The 21573-nt window shown below is 40.3% G+C and overlaps 1 protein-coding gene across 4 annotated transcripts in view; it reads right to left on the reverse strand.

Moving 5' to 3' along the window:
• LOC111156878 (diaphanous related formin 1) overlaps positions 1 to 21573 on the reverse strand; it is an 87190-nt gene that overhangs the window by 17796 nt on the left and 47821 nt on the right. The window lies entirely within an intron of this gene.

Raw genomic sequence — 21573 nt, forward strand, 5'->3', positions numbered from 1 at the left:
CTACAGTCAACATCTCATTCGCATTTCTTTAACTATTATCAATAATGCTTTTCCACCTATATGCTATCATTTGCTTGCAGATCCTTCTCTGAAGGACCAGATAATAAGTATTTCAGGTTTTGTAGACTACATGATCTATCTCAACTACTCAACACTGCCACTACAGCATGAAAGCAAAGATGATACATAAATGAATGGATGGTCAGCCTGAGGGGTGTAGTCTGCCAACCTAGTACTGGAGCCTTCCACCACGTTATCCTTTTGTAACTATTAAATATCCTGTTTTCTTGGACGCCTGGGTGACACATTCAGTTAAGTGTCTGCCTTCTGCTCAGGTCATGATCCCACGGTCCTGGGATGGAGTCCCACACTGAGCTCCTTGCTCAGCAGGGAGCCCGCTTCTCCCTCTGCCTGCCTCTCTCAATCTCTTTCTCTCTCTGACAAATAAATAAAGAAAATCTTTTAAAAAAAATCCTGTTTTCTTTCAAGCTCCATCTTGAATATGAGTTGTCTATCAAATTTTTCTTTTTTTTTAATGATCTATTTATTATAGAGAGCAACTGAGTGTGCATGCGTGTGTGCGCGTGCAAGCAGGGTGAAGGGCAGAGGGAGAGACCGCAAGCAGACCCCCTGCACCTGACGTGAGACTGAGCCACCCAGGCACCCATATTGGTTGAATTTTAAACCCCACAAAAAATATTACCTGGTAAAAATAAATAAGAAATAAAGCAAACAAAAAAGAAAGTTAATGGCAAAAAGTGTCAACAGCTAACAAAAACACTTATCCTTTGGCCTGTCAGTAAGACTTAAAGAAGGAAAATGTTAAATACATGAAGATTACGTTTATAAACACTTACTGAGTACCTATTATGGAATATCTTTATGTGCCAGGTTATTCTGGGCACTGTGAATACAACAGTGAATGAAAGAGAGGAGCACCTGGGTGGCTCTGTCACTTGAGTGTCCAACTCTTGGTTTTCACTCAGGTCAAAATGTCAGGACCCTGGGGTCAAGTCCCACATGGACCCCTGTGTCAGGCTCCAAGTTCAAGGCAGAGTCTGCTTGTTCTTCTCCCTCTCCCTCAGCTCCTCCCCTTGCTCATGTTCTCTCTCCCTCAAATAAATAAATAAAATCTTAAAAAACACACACACATACAAAACAGCGCACAGAATAGAGAAAGATTCCTGCCTTCATGGAACTCATATTCTAATCGAGAGAAAGGACAATCAGTTAATACATAAAATACTGTATTAGCTAGTCATAGTTCTGTGAAAAGAAAATCAAGTAGGGAAGAAACAGAGAGACTTAATGGGCAATGGATTACACCTTTAGGGGGATGAGGGAAAGTCTTAGAATGTCACTTTTGAGAAAAGACCTTTTAGAAAGCAAGAGCACAAGCTAAGTGAGTATCTTCAGGGTGAGGGGCATGCATTTCAGGAAGAGAAAGACCAATACAAAGGCCTGAGAAAGGAGCATGCCCGGTGAGCTCAAAGAAAAGCAAAAATTACACCTACACAGAGTGAGGGGAGGTCAGGAAAAGTCAGAGAGGTACTAAAGACAGATTATGTAACAAAATGAAACTTATGGGTGGCCAGATAAAAATGGAGAATTAAAATATCCAGACTGTATTACAAAAACTTAGAAAAAAGGGGAGGAGAAAAGTTACAAGTAAAGCTCTCATTTTACACAGGCAAAATAGAAAGTTACGTATTCACTGCTGATGTTGAAAAAGAAAAAAACCAGACTCAACTTTTTTGCTTGGCCGTAAAACAAAAATAAAGTACAAATACAAGAAAGAAAGAAGGATGAAAAGGTCATTTTTGTGGAAGATGTAACTCCATATAGCAATTCACAACAACCAAAAGACCAATGAAGAACTACCAGAACTAGTAACTCAGGAGGGCTACAGAGAAAAGACAATCAGGGCGCCTGGGTGGCTCAGTGGGTTAAGCCGCTGCCTTCGGCTCAGGTCATGATCTCAGGGTCCTGGGATCAAGCCCTGCATTGGGCTCTCTGCTCGGCGGGAAGCCTGTTCCCCCCTCTCTCTCAGCCTGCCTCTTTGCCTACTTGTGATCTCTCTCTCTCTGTCAAATAAATAAATAAAATCTTTAAAAAATATAAAGTTCTAAATGAATTTGTGAGAAGATTAAGAACAGAAAAAGACAAAGTGGAAAAAAAATTAAACAAACCAAATAGCAATATGGTATATATGAATTCAAATGAATTAAATACTTTGCAACGAAAGACTAAGATCATCAGACTGGATTTACAAAACAAACACACTAAATATGTGCTGCTTACAAGGGACACGCTTTGCATAAAGACATGAATGTTAAGGGTAAATAATGGAAAAGGTATACTGAACAAAAGAAAGCTGTTGTAGTTATATTAATATCAAATAAAAAATTCTTCTCTAATAATGCTACTGGTTTGAACACACAACACACATTTAATAATGATAAAAGGTCAATCCGCAAGGAAGACAATTCTAAATCTAAATACATCTAATAATTTAGTTTCAAAATATATAAAGTAAAAACTGACTTAACCAAAAGAAGGGCAATTCTACAACCACTGTGGAAGAATTAATACCTTTTGTACAGAAACTAAAACAAGCCAACAAAAAGTTGCAAAGTATATAGAAAATGTGAACACATCTCACAAACTTGACCTAATTGCTATATTAGAACAATGCATCCAACAATGAAAAACTATACTTTTTTTCATATACACACACAGCACACGTACCAAATTCACCCACCACATGCTGCATCAAAAAGCCTCAACAAATTTCAAAGGGTAAAAATCATTCAAAGTATGTTCTTTGACCACAACTTGGAAATCAGTAAAAAAGGTAACTAGAAAATCCCCAACTATTTCATATCAAATAAATATCCAAATAACTCTTAAGTTAGGTAAGAAATCACAATAGAAATTAGAAAACATTTTGAACAGAATGAAATCAGCATGTAACAGAATAGATGGAATAAATAGAAAGGGCAAAATAAGATCGCAGATTGAAACTTAAGTATTTCAGTAATTATGTTAAATATAAAAGGATTATATGTTCTCGTTAAAACCAGTATTGTCAACTGGAGTGAAAAAGACAAAAAATGGTCCAAGTATATGCTGTTTTATGAAACATCTAGAATTAAGACTACATGAAGGATGAAAAGTATAAAGTTACACTAGGCAAATTCTAACTAAAAGCTTAGGGCACCTTCGTGGCTCACACAGTTAAGCATCTGCCTTTGGCTTGGGCTGTGATTTCCAGGTCCTGGGTGGAGCCCCATGTTGGGTTCCCCACTCAGCAGGGAATCTGCTTCTCTCTTTCCCCCTGCCCCTCCTCCCAGCTCATACACTCTCTCTCAAATAAATAAATAAAATCTTAAAAAAAAAAGTTGATGAAATTCTGTCAATTTTAACAAAACAGTCTTTTAGGCAACAAAAATCATATAGAACATAAATAAGGACACATCACAATGATAAAAGTTTATCAGCAAAATATAAGAATTTTGAATTTCTATGTACCCAGTAACATTATGCATTTATATATTAAAATACATAAAGCCCAAAAATGAATAATCTGAAACTAATCATGAGGATACATTAGACAAACTGAGGGACATTCTACAAGCTCACAGGTATGTACTCTTCAATAATGTCAAGGTTGACACAAACAATGTGTCATTGTTGGATGGAACAACTGATGGCTGGAACAATTAATCCTGTTAGATGGATGGAACATTGATGGCTGGAACAATTAATCCTGTTAGAACGACCATACCACCCAAAGCAATCTACAGATTCAATGCAATTTCTATCAAAATACTAACAGTAGGGGTGCCGGGGTGGCTCAGCTGTTAAGCATCTACCTTTGGCTCAGGTCATGATCCCAGGGCCCTGGAACTGAGTCCCACATCAGGCTCCCTGCTCCGTGGGAGAGCCTACTTCTCCCTCTCCCACTCCCCCTGCTTGTGTTCCCTCTCTCTGTCAAATGAATAAAAAAATCTTAAAAAAATAAATAAATACTAACAGTATTTTTCACAAGTAGAATCAACAATCCTAAAATTTGTATGAAGCCACAGAAGACCCCGAATAGCCAAAGCCATTTTCAGAAAGAAGCACGAAGCTTTAGGTATCCCAATCCCAGATTTCAAGATATAGTACAAAGCTCTAATAATCGAAACAGTATAGTTTTGGCACAAAATTAGACACATTGATGAATGGAACACAACAAAGAGCCCAGAAATAAACACAGGTCTATAGGGTAAATTAATCTACAACAAAAGGAAGACAGAATATACAACAGCGAAAAGACAGTCTCATCAATAAATGATGTTGGGAAAGCTGGACAACCACATGCACAAGAACGAAACTGGACCAATTTCTGAACACCAGACACAAAAATGAACTGGATCAAAGACCTAAATGTGGGGAACACCTGGGTGGCTAAGTCGGTTAAGTGTACGACTTCAGCTCAGGTCAAGATCTCAGGGTTCTGGGATGGAGCCCTATGTCCTGTGTCAGGCTCCCCACTCCAGGGTGTCTGCTTGTCCCTCAGCTCCTCCCCTGGCTCATGCTCTCCCTCCCAACTCTCAAATAAATAAAATCCTTAAAAAAAGAAGGAAAAAAAGAGAGAGAGAGAGAGATCTTGTCACCTGTGACAAGATGTATGGACCTGGAGGGTATTATGCTAAACGAACTAAGTCAAAGACAGACAAATACCTTTTCATTACACTTACATGTAGAATCTAAAACAACAAATAAACAAAAAGCAGAAAGAGACTCATATATGCAGAGAACTGATGGCTACCAAAGGGGAGGAGGGTGGAAGGATGGGCAAAACGGGTGAAAGAGATGGAATGTACAGGCCTCCAGTTTGGAAGTAAGTCCTGAGAACAAAAGGTATGGTACAGGGAATATCGTCAGTGATGCTTTAACAGCACTGTACAGTGACAGAGGACAGCTACACTGACTGCGAGCCTAACTGCAGAGCTGGGGGTTCCACTATGTTGTACAACTAACACTAACGTACAACTAACAATAATGTAAAACACTAATTTAAAAAAAAAAGAACTAAATATAAGCATGTGTAAATAATTAACAGAAAGTATGGTGACCAAAAAACTGTCAAGGTCATGAAAGATAAGGATTGAGGAACTGTAATGAGAAGGCTGACTCCATTTTTTGTTGTTCGTGGACAGCTGTTAAGGCTCCCCTGTCCCCTCTGCCCTTGTGCCCCACATCTTGGTGCTGGCAGCAGATTACAAGGACACAAGGTATTGACCTGGGCCAGAAGCTCACCCTGGCTCAACATCCTAACCTCAGTTAAAACCCGTGCCAGTCTCCTTTTCTTGCCCTGTAGCCATTTCAAACCTGCTTGAGAGGACTGCCCTACTCTTTCCAAAGGCCTCAATTAGTTAAGTTAATAATATCTTCTCATACCCTCTTGGTGTGTGTAGGGCATCATTAATCTTGACATTCAAACCCAATTTTGAGCAGGGATCCATCTGCCTTTGCAGGTGACTGTAACAGGAATTATTTCCAATTAAAGAAGATTACAGAATAACTGAATATAACGCATGATCCAGGATTTTTTCTGTAAAAGACATAATTGTAACAACTGGTATAATCTGAAGGTCATATTAGATAAGAGAATTATTTTAATATGGATTTCCTAATCTGATAAATTTACTGTAGCTATGGACCTGTTATTAGGAAATGTACACCAAAGGTTAGAGACATCATGCCTGTAACTTCTCAAATCTTCAGAAAAAAAATGATACATATACACACATGTGTACTTATTCCAAAAAATGATACACACATATACATACACACATTATACAGGCAAATGTGGTAATACATTAACATCTCAAAAATGTGATGAAGTATGTACAGGAAATTTTTTGTATTATTCTAGCAACTCTTCCATAACTCTGAAATTATATCACTATCAAAAGCTTTTCAAAAAGATGGGGCACCTGACTGGCTCAGTCAGTACAGAATGTGACTCTTAAGCTCAGGGTAGTCAGTTTAAGCCCCACACTAGGTGTGAAGCCTACTTCAAACAAACCAACCAATAAAGACAAAAAGGAAGTAAAACTGACAGAACTGCAATGCTAAATCCACAAAGTGGCATGTTTTAAACTATTTCTGTCAGTAACTGATGAAACAAACAAAAAGGATACAGAAAATGTATTTAATTTTTTTTATTTCTATTTTTTTTTGAAGATTTTATTCATTTATTTGACAGAGATCACAAGCAGGCAGAGAGGCAGGCAGAGAGAGAGATGGGGGGAAGCAGGCTCCCTGCGGAGCAGAGAGCCCGATGCGGGACTTGATCCCAGGACCCTGGGATCATGACCTGAGCCGAAGGTAGAGGCTTTAACCCACTGAGCCACCCAGGCGCCCCAGAAAATGTATTTATTTTTAAGTGATCTTTGAGTCCACTGAATGTGGGCTGAAAACCACAACTCCAAGATCAAGAGTCACATGCTCCCGCTCCCCTGACTGAGACAGCCAGGTGTCCCAAGAATATAAAAAATTTAAATACAATTAATAAAAAGGAACTAATGAAGATATACAGAACACTTTATGAAACTGAAGAACACATACATGCTTAAGTGCATACAGAATATTTATAATATTTAATATTCAGAGCCAAATCTACCAATTTCTTTCCTTTTTAAAAAAATTTTATTATTTATTTGAGAAGGAGAGTGAGCGAGCAAGAAAGCACAAGCTGGGGAAGCAGCAGAGGGAGAGGGAGAAGTAGGCTCCCTGCTGAGCAAGGAGCCTGATGATGATGCTCCAATCCCAGGACCCCGGGATCATGACCTGAGCCGAAGGCAGACACTTAACTGACTGAGCCACCCTGGTGCCCCTCTACAAATTTTTAAAGACCAAAATTACAAGAGCACTGACTGAAATGCCATTAGCTAGAAATGAATACGAAATTTTAAAAATCCCGAAAACTCACTGTTGTAGACAGTAGAACGGCTTCTCAAAGAAATCCACAACCTAATTCCTAGAATCTATGAAAAACCACCTTGCATACAAAAGGTACAATGCAGGTACCATAAAGGTAAGGATACTGAGAGAAGAGGATTATTCAGGATTATTTGGATGGACCCAATGTAATTATAAGGATCGTTATAAGAGGGAGGGAGGAAGGTCAAGTTAGAGAAGAGATGTGATGACAGAAGGGGGGGGCACAAGAATATTCATTATCATCGCTTCATTCAACAACACTGGCTGGGTTTCTGAACCAGTGTAGTAATAACGAAAGAAAAGGAAACAAGAATTCTAAGGATTAGAAAGAAAGAACACTCTCATTTGTTTTTCTTTTTTTAAATATCAAAATAGAGCAATTTATTCAAGATACTGAATACAACACACTCATTTGGAGATAACTGTCAACATAAAAAAATCCAAAAGAACCTATAAACTATGAGCAAGCAAAAATGAAATTGAAAATATAAAAATATGAAATATCTAGGAATAAATTTAAGCTGTACAAGACCTCTATGGACAAACTATATGACACTAATGAAAAAATTAAAAACAAGTGAGTGTTTTACAGGTTTATAGATATGTAGATTAAAGGACAATAAAGTTAAAATGTGAATTCTTCCCAGACTGATTTATAGAGTCAGTAGAATAAGAATCCTAACAGGTTTCTCTTTTTAAGTTGCTAAGTGGTTTCTAAAATATATATGGAAATACTAGGTGTCAAAGGTAGGACAATCTTTTTGTTTTGTTTTGTTTATTTGACAGACAGATCACAAGTAGGCAGAGAGGCAGGCAGAGAGAGAGGAAGGGAAGCAGGCTCTCCACTGAGAAGAGAGCCCGATGCAGGGCTCGATCCCAGGACCCTGGGATCATGACCTGAGCCGAAGGCAGAGGCTTTAACCCACTGAGCCACCCAGGCACTCCAAAGGTAGGACATTCTTTAAAAAGCAACAAAAGATAGGTGGTATCAACGTATCATAAAATTGAAAACCAAAATCATGTGGTATTGGCACCTGGATAGACAAAATGATCAACAGCAAAGAGCAGAGTCCAGAAGACAGACCCACGCATAGAAGAGCGCTTGAGGGAACAGACTGGCCATGTCAGACGACTGGGAAAAGGACAGAATTCACAAAAGATAGGACTGGAATTGTCACATGAAAAAACTAAGTTGCACCCATAGGCAAATAAATCAATTACAAATCAATTAAAAAGCTCAATGTGAAAGGCAAAACTACAATGACTAAAGGATTTCTTACACAAGACACAATATGCATTAGCCATAAAGAAAAAGCCTGATAAATCTAAGCACTCTACATAAGGAACTAGTCAACAAGACACTGAAGAAAGTGAAAAGACAGGCCACAGAGTCAGAGATGTTTGTGATAAACCTAAGTAACAAAGGATTAGTATCTAGAATATATAAGCTATTCCTTTTATTTGAACTATGTCCATTTTGCAACCCTCCTGAGCTAACAGGTCTATGCACTGAAAACTGATGGCTGCTAACATCACAGAAGGGACGGCTAGACATTTTATGTTGTCTGAAGAGGAACCTAACATTATGAAGAAGTCTTGGCAAGACACAAATAGAGCCTGATTCTGATTAAGCTTCTAGATCAATTTTATCCATTTACAGCAAATACAGGGGACAGAAACACAGAAACTACACTATGGTAATAAAATCACAAAAACCTGTATTATGAGAGATTCCACAGGACAAATAATGCAGTTCTTACAATAAATGAACTTATAACAAATGAAAAATAAAGAAAAAAGGGAGAAAGGTAGAGATAAAGAGAGACAAAGACATTTAAAAACACAGGCAAAACTTAACTATAGTGTTCAGAAATATAAACTTATATGATTACAAAAAAGCGATTACCAAACCAGTCAGGATAATTGTTTCTCTTAGTGGGAAAGAAACACATGGAGGTTCCTAGGATCCCCTTGAGAAGTGTGTATCTCCAGACATGTGGCATTTACAAAGGCATTCATTTTATAATTAAATTCCTTAAGTTGCATATTGGTTTTATGTAGCTTTCCATATTTGTCTTTATTTAACAATAAAAAGTATAAACATTAAAATACCTAAAAAGCAGATAATGACAATTTGGAGGAGAGGAAAAAGATAAAGTCTTCCATTTATAAATCAAGAAAAAGAGGCCAAAAGAGGCCATATTATTTCAAGTGTTACTATACAACACAAAATGACTGTCAATGAGATAGATAAAAACTTTTAAAAAGAGGAGGGTTTAGTATTTCAGATAAGAAATGAAGGCATGGCCCAGTTACGGTGGGGCTGAAGGTAGAAAGCAATTGATGGATTTTAGACTTATAAACAGAGGCAAAAAGGCTTGACATAAACAGGTATGACCTCTTCGTTAGCAGATGTGAGTTGCAAAGTGGTATGAGTGAGTGGGTGTGAAGGTACTGTAAATATACTGCAGAAGAAGGAGCCAGATAAGAGAAGTGGTTCGAGAAGTCAGAATAGTGGTTACTCTGGGCCAGGGTGAAAGGAGTAAGCAATCAGCTAAAACCTGAAGGGGGTACAAGGAATTTCCAGGTCTTAGTAATGTTCTGTTTTCTTGATCTGAGTGTTCACTACATGGATATAAACTTCATGTGGAATTTTGTGACAATTCACTAACCCATACACATCTGCTTTGTATACTTTAAATAAGAAAAGTGATATACATACACCCTCTGATGACAAGAACATAAATGCTACATATACTGTACAAGCAAAGACTACAAGCAGCACGGACAAAACTAAAATGGTATATGCTGTGTTAATGTCGTCATGTTATCCAGCATGTACATTTTTAATATTGTCACTCACCAGCAAACTGTGAGACAGGTAAGACGGGAATGAGTCTGGATACCACCTATAATATTTTCATATCCTTAGAGAGCTGACCCTAGTTCAGCTTTGACACTGGGTAGGTAGGTTGAGGGAGACTCACGGACAACCAGCAGTAAAGATAAAAAGTCAAGGGGCGCCTGGCTGGCTCGGTCAGTAGAGCGTACAACTCTTGATCTTGGGCTCATGAGCTTGAGTGTCATGCTGGGCATAGAGATTACTTAAGAAAAAGTTAAAAATGAAGATAAAAAAATCACAATGTAGAATTGATAGGATACTCCCATTAAGAGCCTTCCCAGCCCTGTTGCTGGAATGGCGTATTGATTCAGTATAAAAATATTATAGCATTCAACATGTAAACTTACCAATGCTTGGGCTCCACCCCTCATTTTGCCAGACCAAGGACAAGAAGCCCAGAAACAAAGGCCTCATACCATGTCTCACACTAAAAATGACATCAAGAGCTGAGTAATTTCAGTTTGTAGAATTGTATGAAATTCATTCATGACAAAAACATCGAGTACATACAGCACGCCTTAGAGAACAAAGGAGAATCTTTTTCTTTTTTAAAGCTATATTTTTTTGACACAGAGAAAGAGAGAGAGAGAGAGAGAGAGCACAAGCAGGGGGAACAGCAGGCAGGCAGGCAGGCAGAGGGAGAGGGAGAAACAGGCTCCCTGCCCAGCAAGGAGCCCGATGTGGGGCTCGATCTCAGGACCCTGATCATGACCTGAGCAAAAAGCAGCTGTTTAAGCAACTGAGCCACCCATGCGCCCCAGGGAAAGAGAATTTTATTGGCAAATGACTGTGCCTCTCTGCTGACAAGAGCAAAAAGAAACCTCTATCACTCAGCCGACTCTTAAGGAAAAGAGCATGTCAGCGCCAGCATCCAGGACTCCAGCTGCAGCAACCCTGACCTCTTTTGCAGATTCTAGGCACTTGTGCTAATGGGAACTACAGCTTCCAAACTAGGCACATGGCCAACCTAGTCTCTATGGACCAAACTTGCCGAGTGCCATGCCAGCCTCACCAAGTCAGACCCTGTAACTTCCCTTCTGTAACCTATGCTCTCCCCCAAAGCAAGGAAACAGACTGCCTGCTCCAGCTGCTGTCAGTCAGGCACTGCCCTATTTCAGAAAGGAGAGAAAGAGCATCAAGCAAAAGCTTTCACCTCCTCATCCAAATCACAAAGACAATCTTCAAAAAGGTCATGGGGCAGAGCAGGGAGGTGACAGTGCTGAAGCCATGAAAGAATTTTCACATGTCCCTGTCCCCAACACACACCACAGGACTTTTCTTTCTGTGAGACCGTCTCTGAAGTAAAGTACTGCTAACTCATTAGGTCTGGTCAGGGAGAAAGGCTGCCACTGAAAAAAAAGCAAGGTGACTGGGTGATAAAGCTGAGCATCTGAAATCACCCTAGGAACATAAGCTATCACACAGCAGATAAATCCCATATACCAAAGCTTAAAAGTGCTCCTTTAATTCCTAGGAAAGAGCATGGTCCACTCTGTTGAGAGCAGTCTGAAACTTTTCTTAAGGGGCGCCTGGGTGGCTCAGTGGGTTAAGCCGCTGCCTTCGGCTCGGGTCACGATCTCAGAGTCCTGGGATCGAGCCCCGCATCGGGCTCTCTGCTCTCTAGGGGAGCCTGCTTCCTCCTCTCTCTCTGCCTGCCTCTCTGCCTGCTTGTGATCTCTCTGTCAAATAAATAAATAAAATCTTTAAAAAAAAAAAAAAAGTTCCTTTGAAACTTTTCTTAAGACTTTGGGTAACAAGCTATCACGTCAGAATAAGCCACTCCCCTAGTAAGATATTCCAGCCCTTTCTTTGAAGGCTGCAGGGCATCCCCCCCTTCACTTCTCCCATCACTTCTGGAGGATGTCCTGAAGATGGGAAGCTGTGCTCTGTGAAAAGAATTCTGGCTCTGTACTTTCCCAGTCCCAACCTGAGGGATCCTCCCTCTTTCCTAAGAAATCAGGTCTAGAAACAAATTGCAAGATAAAAAATTAAGAGCCAGTACAAGCTGAAGAGGGAAACTACCAAGACATCAATCAATTGTAATGCATGGACTTTATCTGGCTCTGATTCATATTAACAAACTATTAAAAAAAAAAAAAAAAAAGACCCTATGGGCACCTGGGTGGCTCAGTGGGTTAAACCTCTGCCTTCAGCTCAGGTCATGGTCTCAGGGTCCTGGGATCAAGCCCCGAATCAGGCTCTCTGTTCGGCGGGGAGCCTGCTTCCCCTTCTCTCTCTGCCTGCCTCTCTGCCTACTTGTGATCTCTGTCTGTCAAATAAATAAATATATAAAAATCTTAAAAAAAAAAAAACAAACAAACCTGCAAGATAATTTGAGAAACAATGAGTGGATATCTGATAATGTTAAAGTACTTTTTAGATGTGATAAAGATAATACAGTTCTTTTTTTTTAAAGTCCTCATTTTTTGATATACATTCTGAACTACTTACTTAAGGCCTAATGATATAACTAATCAGGATACAGTTTAAAGAACTGGTATGGCAAAAAGAAGGTTGATGTTGATAGATAAAACAAGATAAGCCCTGAGTTTTTAAACTGGGTTATGGGGCGCCTGGGTGGCTCACAGGGTTAAGCATGACTTCAGCTCAGGTCACGAACTCAGGGTCCTGGATTAAACCCCAAGTCGGGCTCCCCACTGAGCAGGGAGTCAGCTTCTCCCTATCCCTCTACTGCTCCGCCTACTTGTGCATGCTCTCTCTCTCAAATAAATTAAATCTTTAAAAAAATAATACGATAAAACAAATTGGGTGATGGAGACAGTTTTCATAACCTTCTCTTCACATACATATGTGCGTATGCATTTATGTATTACATATGCATGTGTGTTTTGTTCTTTACTTTTTCAAAAATGAATGCTTTGTGTGTGTTTTTAAGTCAGACTGCTTCCCTGGGATCATTAGGGCATCAGATTCTTCTCAAGACAACTGAGTGAAAAGGGTTCCTATTCCTCTGAGCTGATCTATAATTGAGAAAACCACCTTCAACATCTCGGTAAGAAAAAAAACCACCTAAACTCAGGTTTAGATTCTTGAAGAGGGAGAAGGGATGCAATGCCTTTTGTCTCAAAAGCCAGCACACTCTGTCACAGTTAGGTGCCCAGTAGCCAGCACCCCTCTGTTCTTGGCTCAGAGGGTGGGGACCTGCTGGATCGGTCTCAGAATGCAGGCAGCCTGCAGCAAGCCCTGATGAACAAGGGCTGAGTAACGGAGTCTGCTGATTGCGCCGCGGCCTGTCTCACTCCTCCCCCAGTCGGGCTCCTCCCTTGCCCAATTCTTTTTTTCCTGCGTCACAAACACAAAATGGAGTTAGCTAAGAGCAAAAACAATTTGTCTAAAATGGCTGAATGCGATAGGGAGTGCCAGGCAATAAAGCAAAGGGAAAGGGCACCCCCTGCTGTCCAACAGAAGGACCCTATTTTTCTTTTTTGACTATTTTGCATATGTTTAAAGAATCCATCCTACAGAGTCCAAGCTAATTTTGTCTTGAATCTTGATTATGTTGAGTTCTAAAATTTAAGCAGATTGAGGCACAAGAAGGGAAGATAATTTCTAGTCTCTGAAGAATAAAGAGTCAAGGCACAATGTCAGCGGCCCAAGTCCCCGTGACCACTGAGTTCCGGACCCCCAGAACGGAAGGGAGGTCCCACTATGTAGCAGAGTATTCCCCAACTGCAGTAATGAGCTAATGGCCCCCGGAGTCCCGCAGCTGCAGCCATCACTTCCCCAGGAATTCCTGTCGCAGGATTCTCTCAATGAAGACCACAAACAGGAAATGGAGGAGAAGGGAGTTGCCCAACATCCTGGAAACTAGGTTCTTAAGAACTGCAGGTGGGAGTGAATAAGTGAGCTAGGAAAAAGAACTTTGGGAAAATACTGTTGAAAACACAGACTAACTTCTAAAGCCTGCAGGACTTTAAGATTCTGTAGGGCTGAAAGATTTCGGCTGAGTTCTACTGCGTTATACTCCACTCCACCTAACCTTCGTTCTCACTGACTCAGGCCCACATACTCCTTGCTCAGCCTGAGATGAAGCCTGAGGCATTTGTCCCTATGCTACAAGGAACACCCTCCATAATCTCATGCTATCCTTCCCTTGAATAAAAGAGTACTTTCTGAGTAAGAAAGAACACATGAGAAAGGTGAAGAAAGTGGAAACATGATGAGACATCTGTGGATCCAAGTCATGGGCACCTTCCACTGACTCACGAAAGCCCGAGCTTATCCAGCATCCGTGAAGAGAGACAAAGGCAGGGCATACAATCTATGTGAGCACAGAACCATAATAGGAAATTAAAAAAAAAAAAGTGGACTCTGTACCAGTATAGTTCCCTCTGATAAAACATGGCTTTTGGGGAAGAGTCTTAGATCTGCCTAGCTTATCTTAAAAAGATTTGAACACTTATCAGTAAGACCCCCAGGAAAAAACAACAAACCTGTGAAGGTAACATAGCTAGGGCATCACCAAGTCCTCCCAAGGACCTGGGAGGACACCAAGCCATGTCCATTAAGCTCTACATGAGCTCTTGGATTCTGAGGAAAGGCCAAAGCAAGAGGGCCCTACCAAGTGCTAATTTAAGAAACTGCCTAAGTGGAGGATTTCTACTTTATATTCTCCACAGCTATAACATACATGAGGAAAAAATTCATCACCTTGGAGCCATATGTAGGTATACACCATAGTAGGGAAAACCAGATTCCTATCACTGACCTCCTGACCAAACCAAATACCCATCTGCTAAGGCCCCAGAACTAGGCCACCATGGATGTGCAAGGAGATGAAACAAACTGGTAGAGACGGATAAACCTAAAGGACAAGAACAAAGCTGGACTGAATTCCAAAGCACAAAAACCAAGTGCTAAGAGTTAGGAAGAAGGGAGCAAATGGAGTCTGAAAGGGTGGCAGAAAAGCAGTATTAGAAATCTGGGCGCTTCTCAAAAACATTTGATCACTCAGACAAGAAGTCAGTGAGTTTCTCACAGACACTTTCCCAGCACACCCAGGAAGGTGACTCAGTACAGGAGTGCTCAGGAGGAGATCAGCCTCAGGGATATGGGTGAAGGTGGACTGGAAGGACAGACAGGGGACACTAAAGCCAGAGGACAGAAGAAAAGGCATCCAAAGGTGGCATTTGGTATAAAATTTTTGCTTTTCTTTAAAGATATTAATTAAGATCCACACATTACAACTGGCTGACATTTTTAAATTCTCTTTTAACCTGTATGTTCCTCATCTCATTTTTCCTCTGGAAATTTATTTGTTAAAGAAATTAGGGCTGGTCACTGGGGAAATGCAGAGTGCTGGCCCCGTACTGCAACAGCTACTAGAAGCAGGCCCCTCTGAAATGCCTGCCTTCGTGCCACTTCCTTCCCCTAAATGCTAGATTCTGAACCTAACAGATCTGGGATTAAATTCTAGCATGGTATTTACTTGCTATGAGATCTTAATAAACAAAGTACAATTAATTCCATACTTTCAATTTCTCAGTTATAAAACGAAGATACCACCTATTAGGCAGCTCCAATGACTGAAAAGAACAGATTATGACCTCCTACCACTGAGAGCATCTGACATCAAATACGTATTCTTAAATCAGACTGAGAAAGAGAAATGCCTTCATCTTTTTCTAGGGACTTGGAGCAGTTTTAATCTTTGCTGGGTCTCACCTAAATCCTGAGTAAACTGCACATTTCTTAAGCTATTTTCAGTAGCAAAGGATCCTAGAAACACCCTCCAATTTAGCCAGGGTTCTGGGAGGGGAAGTAACATGGTAAGAGCCTAACAAAGAGAACAGATGGAATAAATACCCAGCCCCCAGCCTGAGTCTGCAATGGCAGCAGCTGGTTTTCTCCATCATACTGCTGTTTTTTTCCCTTCTTTGTTCCTAAGGTGGAAGCCAGGAAAGGGTGGGGAAAGGGGGGGGGGGCAAGACCGTCATCACTATTAACTGAAAGTCACCTGATACTCTCTGCCAATCCCTAGTCTCTGACCTCACAATCTGGAATCTGAGCCAAAACAGCTCAACTGCGCACACCCCGTGGCTGAAAAGAAAAATGCAAGCAGAATAGGAATGCAAGCAGAAGAGGAAAAGGGGTCAGTCTTCCTTCAAGGATTTCAGCAGTTTTTCTTTCCAAGAGGAAATTTAAACACACACACACACACACACAATCTTATATTCTAATCTAATAGATAATGAAAGGAACAATTACAGACTCTAAGAACAGAGTTGGGATTACCATAGGATCAGGAAGGAGCAAAAGATTCCATCCCATCCTGCATCATATGTGGGGTTACCAAAGCCCTTCTCTCATATAACTGGGGTTCCCTTATTCAAGGATGCAGAGAGAAGAACAAATAGCTTTTTAAATTGGAATCTGATTTTTCGAGGACAGACAGGCTAGAATCATCATGAGAAGTCAAGTACAGAGAATGTTACCTGCTTTGTAGAACTGGATATTTACAAAGCATTCTGCTTTGTAAATATTCATTTCTTAGGTCCAAGCGCTTCTAAAAGCCCCTTTTTAAAGCATCTTGGCCACTGGCAAACTTTCTTCTTAAACCTTTTGTTCTTCCCATTAAAAGAATAAGATGATGTCTGCCTTCAGCTCAGGTCATGATCCCAGGGTCCTGGGATTGAGCCCCAGGTAAGGCTCCCTGCTCAGTGGGGAGTCCGCTTCTCCCTCTCCCTCTGCCATTCCCCTCACTTGTGCTCTCTGGCTCTCTCACTCTCTGTGTCAAATAAATAAATAAAAATCTTTAAAAAAAAAAAATAAGATGGCAACATTATAGAGAAACTGAAGGAAAAGAAATCAAGCACCCTAACAAACTCTGTTAAGAGTATTCTGGTATATTCCCTTCCAATCTTTTACTTCTGCACTTTTTCTGTAAAACAGTTACAATGAGGGTTGTACATAACAGTATCCTGCTTTTCCTAACACTCAATCCTCAGCATTTGAAGTACACTTCAAAATGCTGTGAAGTCGAGGTGCCAGAATTATAAACACAACAATTACAGTGTACTAAGTTCCAGAGCGATTATCTCTAGAGCAAAACTGAGAAGGAAGCAAGAAAAGAATGAAGTAGGTCATCCCTTTCCTTTGAAGACTGTAACCCTCTATGGAGTAGCATCCCTATGCTAGTGAGATAAACCTCTGCTCCTGCTCAGGAATATAATGCTCCAGAGGGAGGCCAGGTGCCCAGAAGGGCCGAGGGCAGAACTTTTCAAGTGTCTCTTTTCCACAGCCTTCTGGAAGGCTCCATCCAGTAGGAACTGCCATACAGTTAGAGTTGTTGTGTTCAATCATTTATTCCATAACAGAATTTGCAGGGAGAACAACAGGAAACACAGGCATGCTAAGTTGCTGCAGCTAGCATTTCAAAAAAGGGACAAATTGTTCCATTACCATATTTTTGGTTTTATCCTAGTTTCATTAGAAAAGCTATGCATGCTTATTGAAAATTTATGATTTTTTTAAAATAAGGAAGATCTCTATGTACTGATATGAAAAATCCCCAGGATATAGATGGTACAGAAAAATACAGATAGTACGTTACCTTTTGGTAAAGGGAAGGAGGATAAGAATCTTGATCAGTATTTGTTTACAACTGCATTTTTAAAAAACCATTAAAAGCATAATCAAGAAAATAACAAAAACAATGACCTCTAAGGGTAGGGAGGGGAGGGCTGAGATGGGTTAACACTAGGGTGGCAATGACAGTTCTTTATACTTTATCTTGACTTCTCAACTACCTAGATTACCTATGCAGAAAAACAAGTAACAGAAACAAAAAAGCCTCAGAGGAATTACCCACTGGTGAAGATATGCTGAGTACCTCCTGAAAACTGGTCTGCCTCTAACCTCATGTTTGCAGGGAGACGAGTCCCATATTTGCAGAAAAGTAACATATCCAACAATTCCTGAAGCATGTAAGGGATGCTGAGAACAGTGCTGTTCCCTTGAGGCAGCTGCTTTGGGCTCCACCAAGTAGCAGCCTGAGAACACTGGGTCACTCACTCTCCTGCTTATCCCAAAGCCCAGCTCTGCTCTTTCCATTTCCTAGATCCCACTTCTCCTCCTCCATACATCTCCGATCCCTACTCTGCATGGTGAGGGACTAACTGAATAAGAACAAGAGTTATATCTGCATAGCTGCAGCCCCTTCATCCTGGTCTGGACATCCTGAGCTGACACAACTCCATCTTTGTTATACAACCCAAGAGATCTCCCATCATCTGCCCTCCAGCCTCCCCAGTCTCTCAGTAGTTCCTAGCTACTTCACAGACTCAGAGAAGCTCTTCAAAACATCCTTCAAAGATGCCTAATGAGAGATCTGGCAAGAGAAAATGGCAAGAGAAAAATTTTGTAAAAACAAGTGTCCCTGAAGTAGAGCCTCCAAAATGTTAGCAGTCCACAGAAAATGTCAGCTTGCCCACTAACTGATCTGAAGGATCTCCATAAAAACAAGGGTAATACTTACCCAATTCTCAGAAAGACATCAAAACATTATCATGAGAAAAAGCAGAGCAGCTTTTTCTGGAAAATGGAAACTAAATAAAAACGTAAGCCGTGGATCTAGCCAGGTTACTGCAACTACCACCACAAACTTACTTGAGGTGTTTATTAGAAACTTCTCTTCCTACAGTCCCTGCAACTTTGACTCTGGAGGAACAGCCCAAGAATTCATAATCTTTAACAAACAAGCTCCTTATGTAATCCTTATACACACTGAAGTTGGGAATTACTGACAGAAAAAGACACATAAGTGTAGGGACTGACTTCAAGATGACAGAAGTTTACACAATACTGATACCCTTCCTGTTTGGTTGAAGCCTCAGACCATTTAAAAAGACACTTTATCAAATATCAAATCTGAAATCTGCAGATAATGCTGGATGATGCCATGGGTTTAAAAGATACAGCTTCAGTCTATGTGTGTCAAGAGGAGTACTAGAGGCACACACTGAAGTTCGAATAGCTAGAAAGAGGCTCTAAAACTGGGTTTATCTTGGGATAATTAGGAGTTAACAAAGGGGTTGACAGTAAAAACCTTTCTGCACCAGCAAACTCTCCCCAAAGTCGGCCAAGGAATTCCGTCAAGGAAACAAATACAGCATATGGTCTCTGGGAACTTACGAGTATATAATCAGCAGCGAGTTGTATTATGTGCTTCAAGTAACTATTCAGGGTAGACAGAGATGGGGTTAGGAATATGTATATCATGGGGTCACAAATATGTACATAACTAACTACCAAGCAGATAAAAAACAATTTTCTCTTTTAGCACTTTAAAAGGAAGGCTATGCTTTCCCGAAGTTACCAGACTGAAACAAAACCGAAAATATTCTCCAGCCTCTGTGCCCTCCAAAAAATACAATGTTGCTCCTATAAAAGACAGCAGCTGCAAGGGAGGAGAACCCTTTTGTAAAACGGCAAGTTAACAGCTTTCTGTTGTAATTTACTGATCAGTCCTCCAAATCAATTTACTGACGGATAGAGGGCAGCATACCACGCAGTTGGTATTTGAAACCAACAGAGGTCAGCTCTCTCTAACGTGATTGCATCACTCCCAGACGTAACAATGACACATCCAAAACAGAAGCGATCCATGTGCCATCTGGTGGTGAAAAGGAGAAAGTGCACACTGCACACTGCGGATGTATCCAATTCCTACAGTTTAGAAAGAATTAAAGTTTAATTATCTTTATCTGATGACACCCTCCCTAAATCTCCACCAGTAAGTCTTCTGTGGAAACTAAACCAGCAACCTTCATGCAAAAGTTTCACAGTTTTGCAACAGTGTAGCTCTTTAACAAGCAGCAATTTCTAATGCCCACTTCAGTGCAGCAAAAAAGAATGAAAAGCAGATTAAAACAAAGAAAACACTACAAGCATTTTTAGTAAACAATCAAAGGAGTTTCAGTTGATGAGCAGGCAACACCAAAGACAGCTTATGCAAGCAGAAAGAAGAAAAAAATACAAGACCAGAAGTTTCAAACTACGAAATATCTTTAGGTTTATCTGTCTCATTTTACAGATGAGGAAACAAAGAGTCAATGTATGAAGGAAAATTTCTGGTGCAATCTTGTTAATGGTCAGATTAAAACGAGGTATCAGTTTCCCTTATCAGATGTTACAGTAAGTAGTTTATTTTTGATGGAAGGGTAAATTGGTACAATCCTACACCCAGCAGTGTGTGCCCCCAAATTTTAAGAATTCACTGTGCAGAAATGCAAGAACACACAGATAAATATGATTTTTCCTACAGTACTACTTATAAAAACTGGTCATTTCTCACTAATGGATCAGCTGTACAAATTTATATTGCATTTCACAAAATACAACTATCCATCCAAGTGGTTCAGTCAGTTAACCAACTGATTCTTGATTTCAGCTTAGGTCATGATCTCAGGGTCCTGGGATCAAGCCCCACATGGGGCTCTGCACTTGGCAGGGAGTTTGAGATTCTCTCTCCATCTCCCTCTCTCCTTCCCTGCACCCCAACTGTGCTCACTTTTTCTCTCTCTGAAATAAATAAATAGTAAAAGAAAAAAAAAAAGAATAAAACTATCTATTAGAAATAATGAGGTGCATCTCTGTGTAATGGTATCAAGAGGTGCTGAATCATATTAAGCAAAATGCAAAACAGTATCTACCACATGGGATCACAAGATTACATTAAAAATGTGTATATGATCATATTTATGTAATTTTATCTTCAGTTTCCCTGCCCCTTAAATTTCTGGCAAACTTCTATGAAAATTTCCCATATTTCCCCCACCTGAGCTACAAAAGAAAAGGATTTCATTCATTCCTTTATTAGAGTAATACATGCAGGTGAAAGGTATGTTAACCATGGTCACTCCAGGAAAGGAGAGGGAGATTTTTTAATTTTTATTTTTAGTGTACTCTATGCATTTGTTGAAATGAAGTACAGGACTGGCTTTAGACAGGACCATGGTAACAGAGAGGAAGACAGAGAATAGGTACAGTAATGTTGGACGTCCACAGAAGTGCCTCTTCCAATGGCTTCAGTTTTCTCAGTGAAGCAGGAAGAAAAACATGCTCAACTGAGAATGAAAATGGGGGTGTTGGGTCTCTGAAGACAGAAAAAGTGAAATAATCATTTAAGAGAATGGGAAGTTGAACGGACTCGAAGTATTTAATATTCGATTGCCCGGCAGGACCAAGGGGGCATGTAACAATGCAAACTGAGCAGACAGGAGCCAGAAGAATGAACAGTCAGGGAGGCAGAAGAGTAAGAGCGTCTGCTCTCCTGAAAGCCAAGAGGAGAAAGTCTATCTAGGAGGACCAGGTGTTTGGTTTTTTTTCACTCACATTCACTTGCAGGGTGGAGAGAGAGAGACTTGTTTTGCCAATCACCTATGATGAAATCAGAAAGAGGTAATGGAAGGGGAAAACATCAAAGACAGTCATTATTATAATGATTAGCCACAAAATTTTAGCTGAAGAGGAGAGTGAAGTCATCAAGGAGCAGAAACACAGTGAAAGGGGATAGGACAAATGGACTGGATGTCCCAGTGGGGCTGGAGGACTGTGGCAGTCCCGGTCCTAAAGAGAGAGACGTAAAAAGCTAGAACACGGGTGGCATGAAGTTAAGATTGGAGACAGACTGCAGCTGAATGGGTAGGGTAAGG

This window comes from Enhydra lutris, unplaced genomic scaffold (assembly GCF_002288905.1).
Source record: "Enhydra lutris kenyoni isolate GAN:26980312 unplaced genomic scaffold, ASM228890v2 scaffoldscaffold50, whole genome shotgun sequence".
Lineage (NCBI taxonomy): Eukaryota > Metazoa > Chordata > Mammalia > Carnivora > Mustelidae > Enhydra > Enhydra lutris.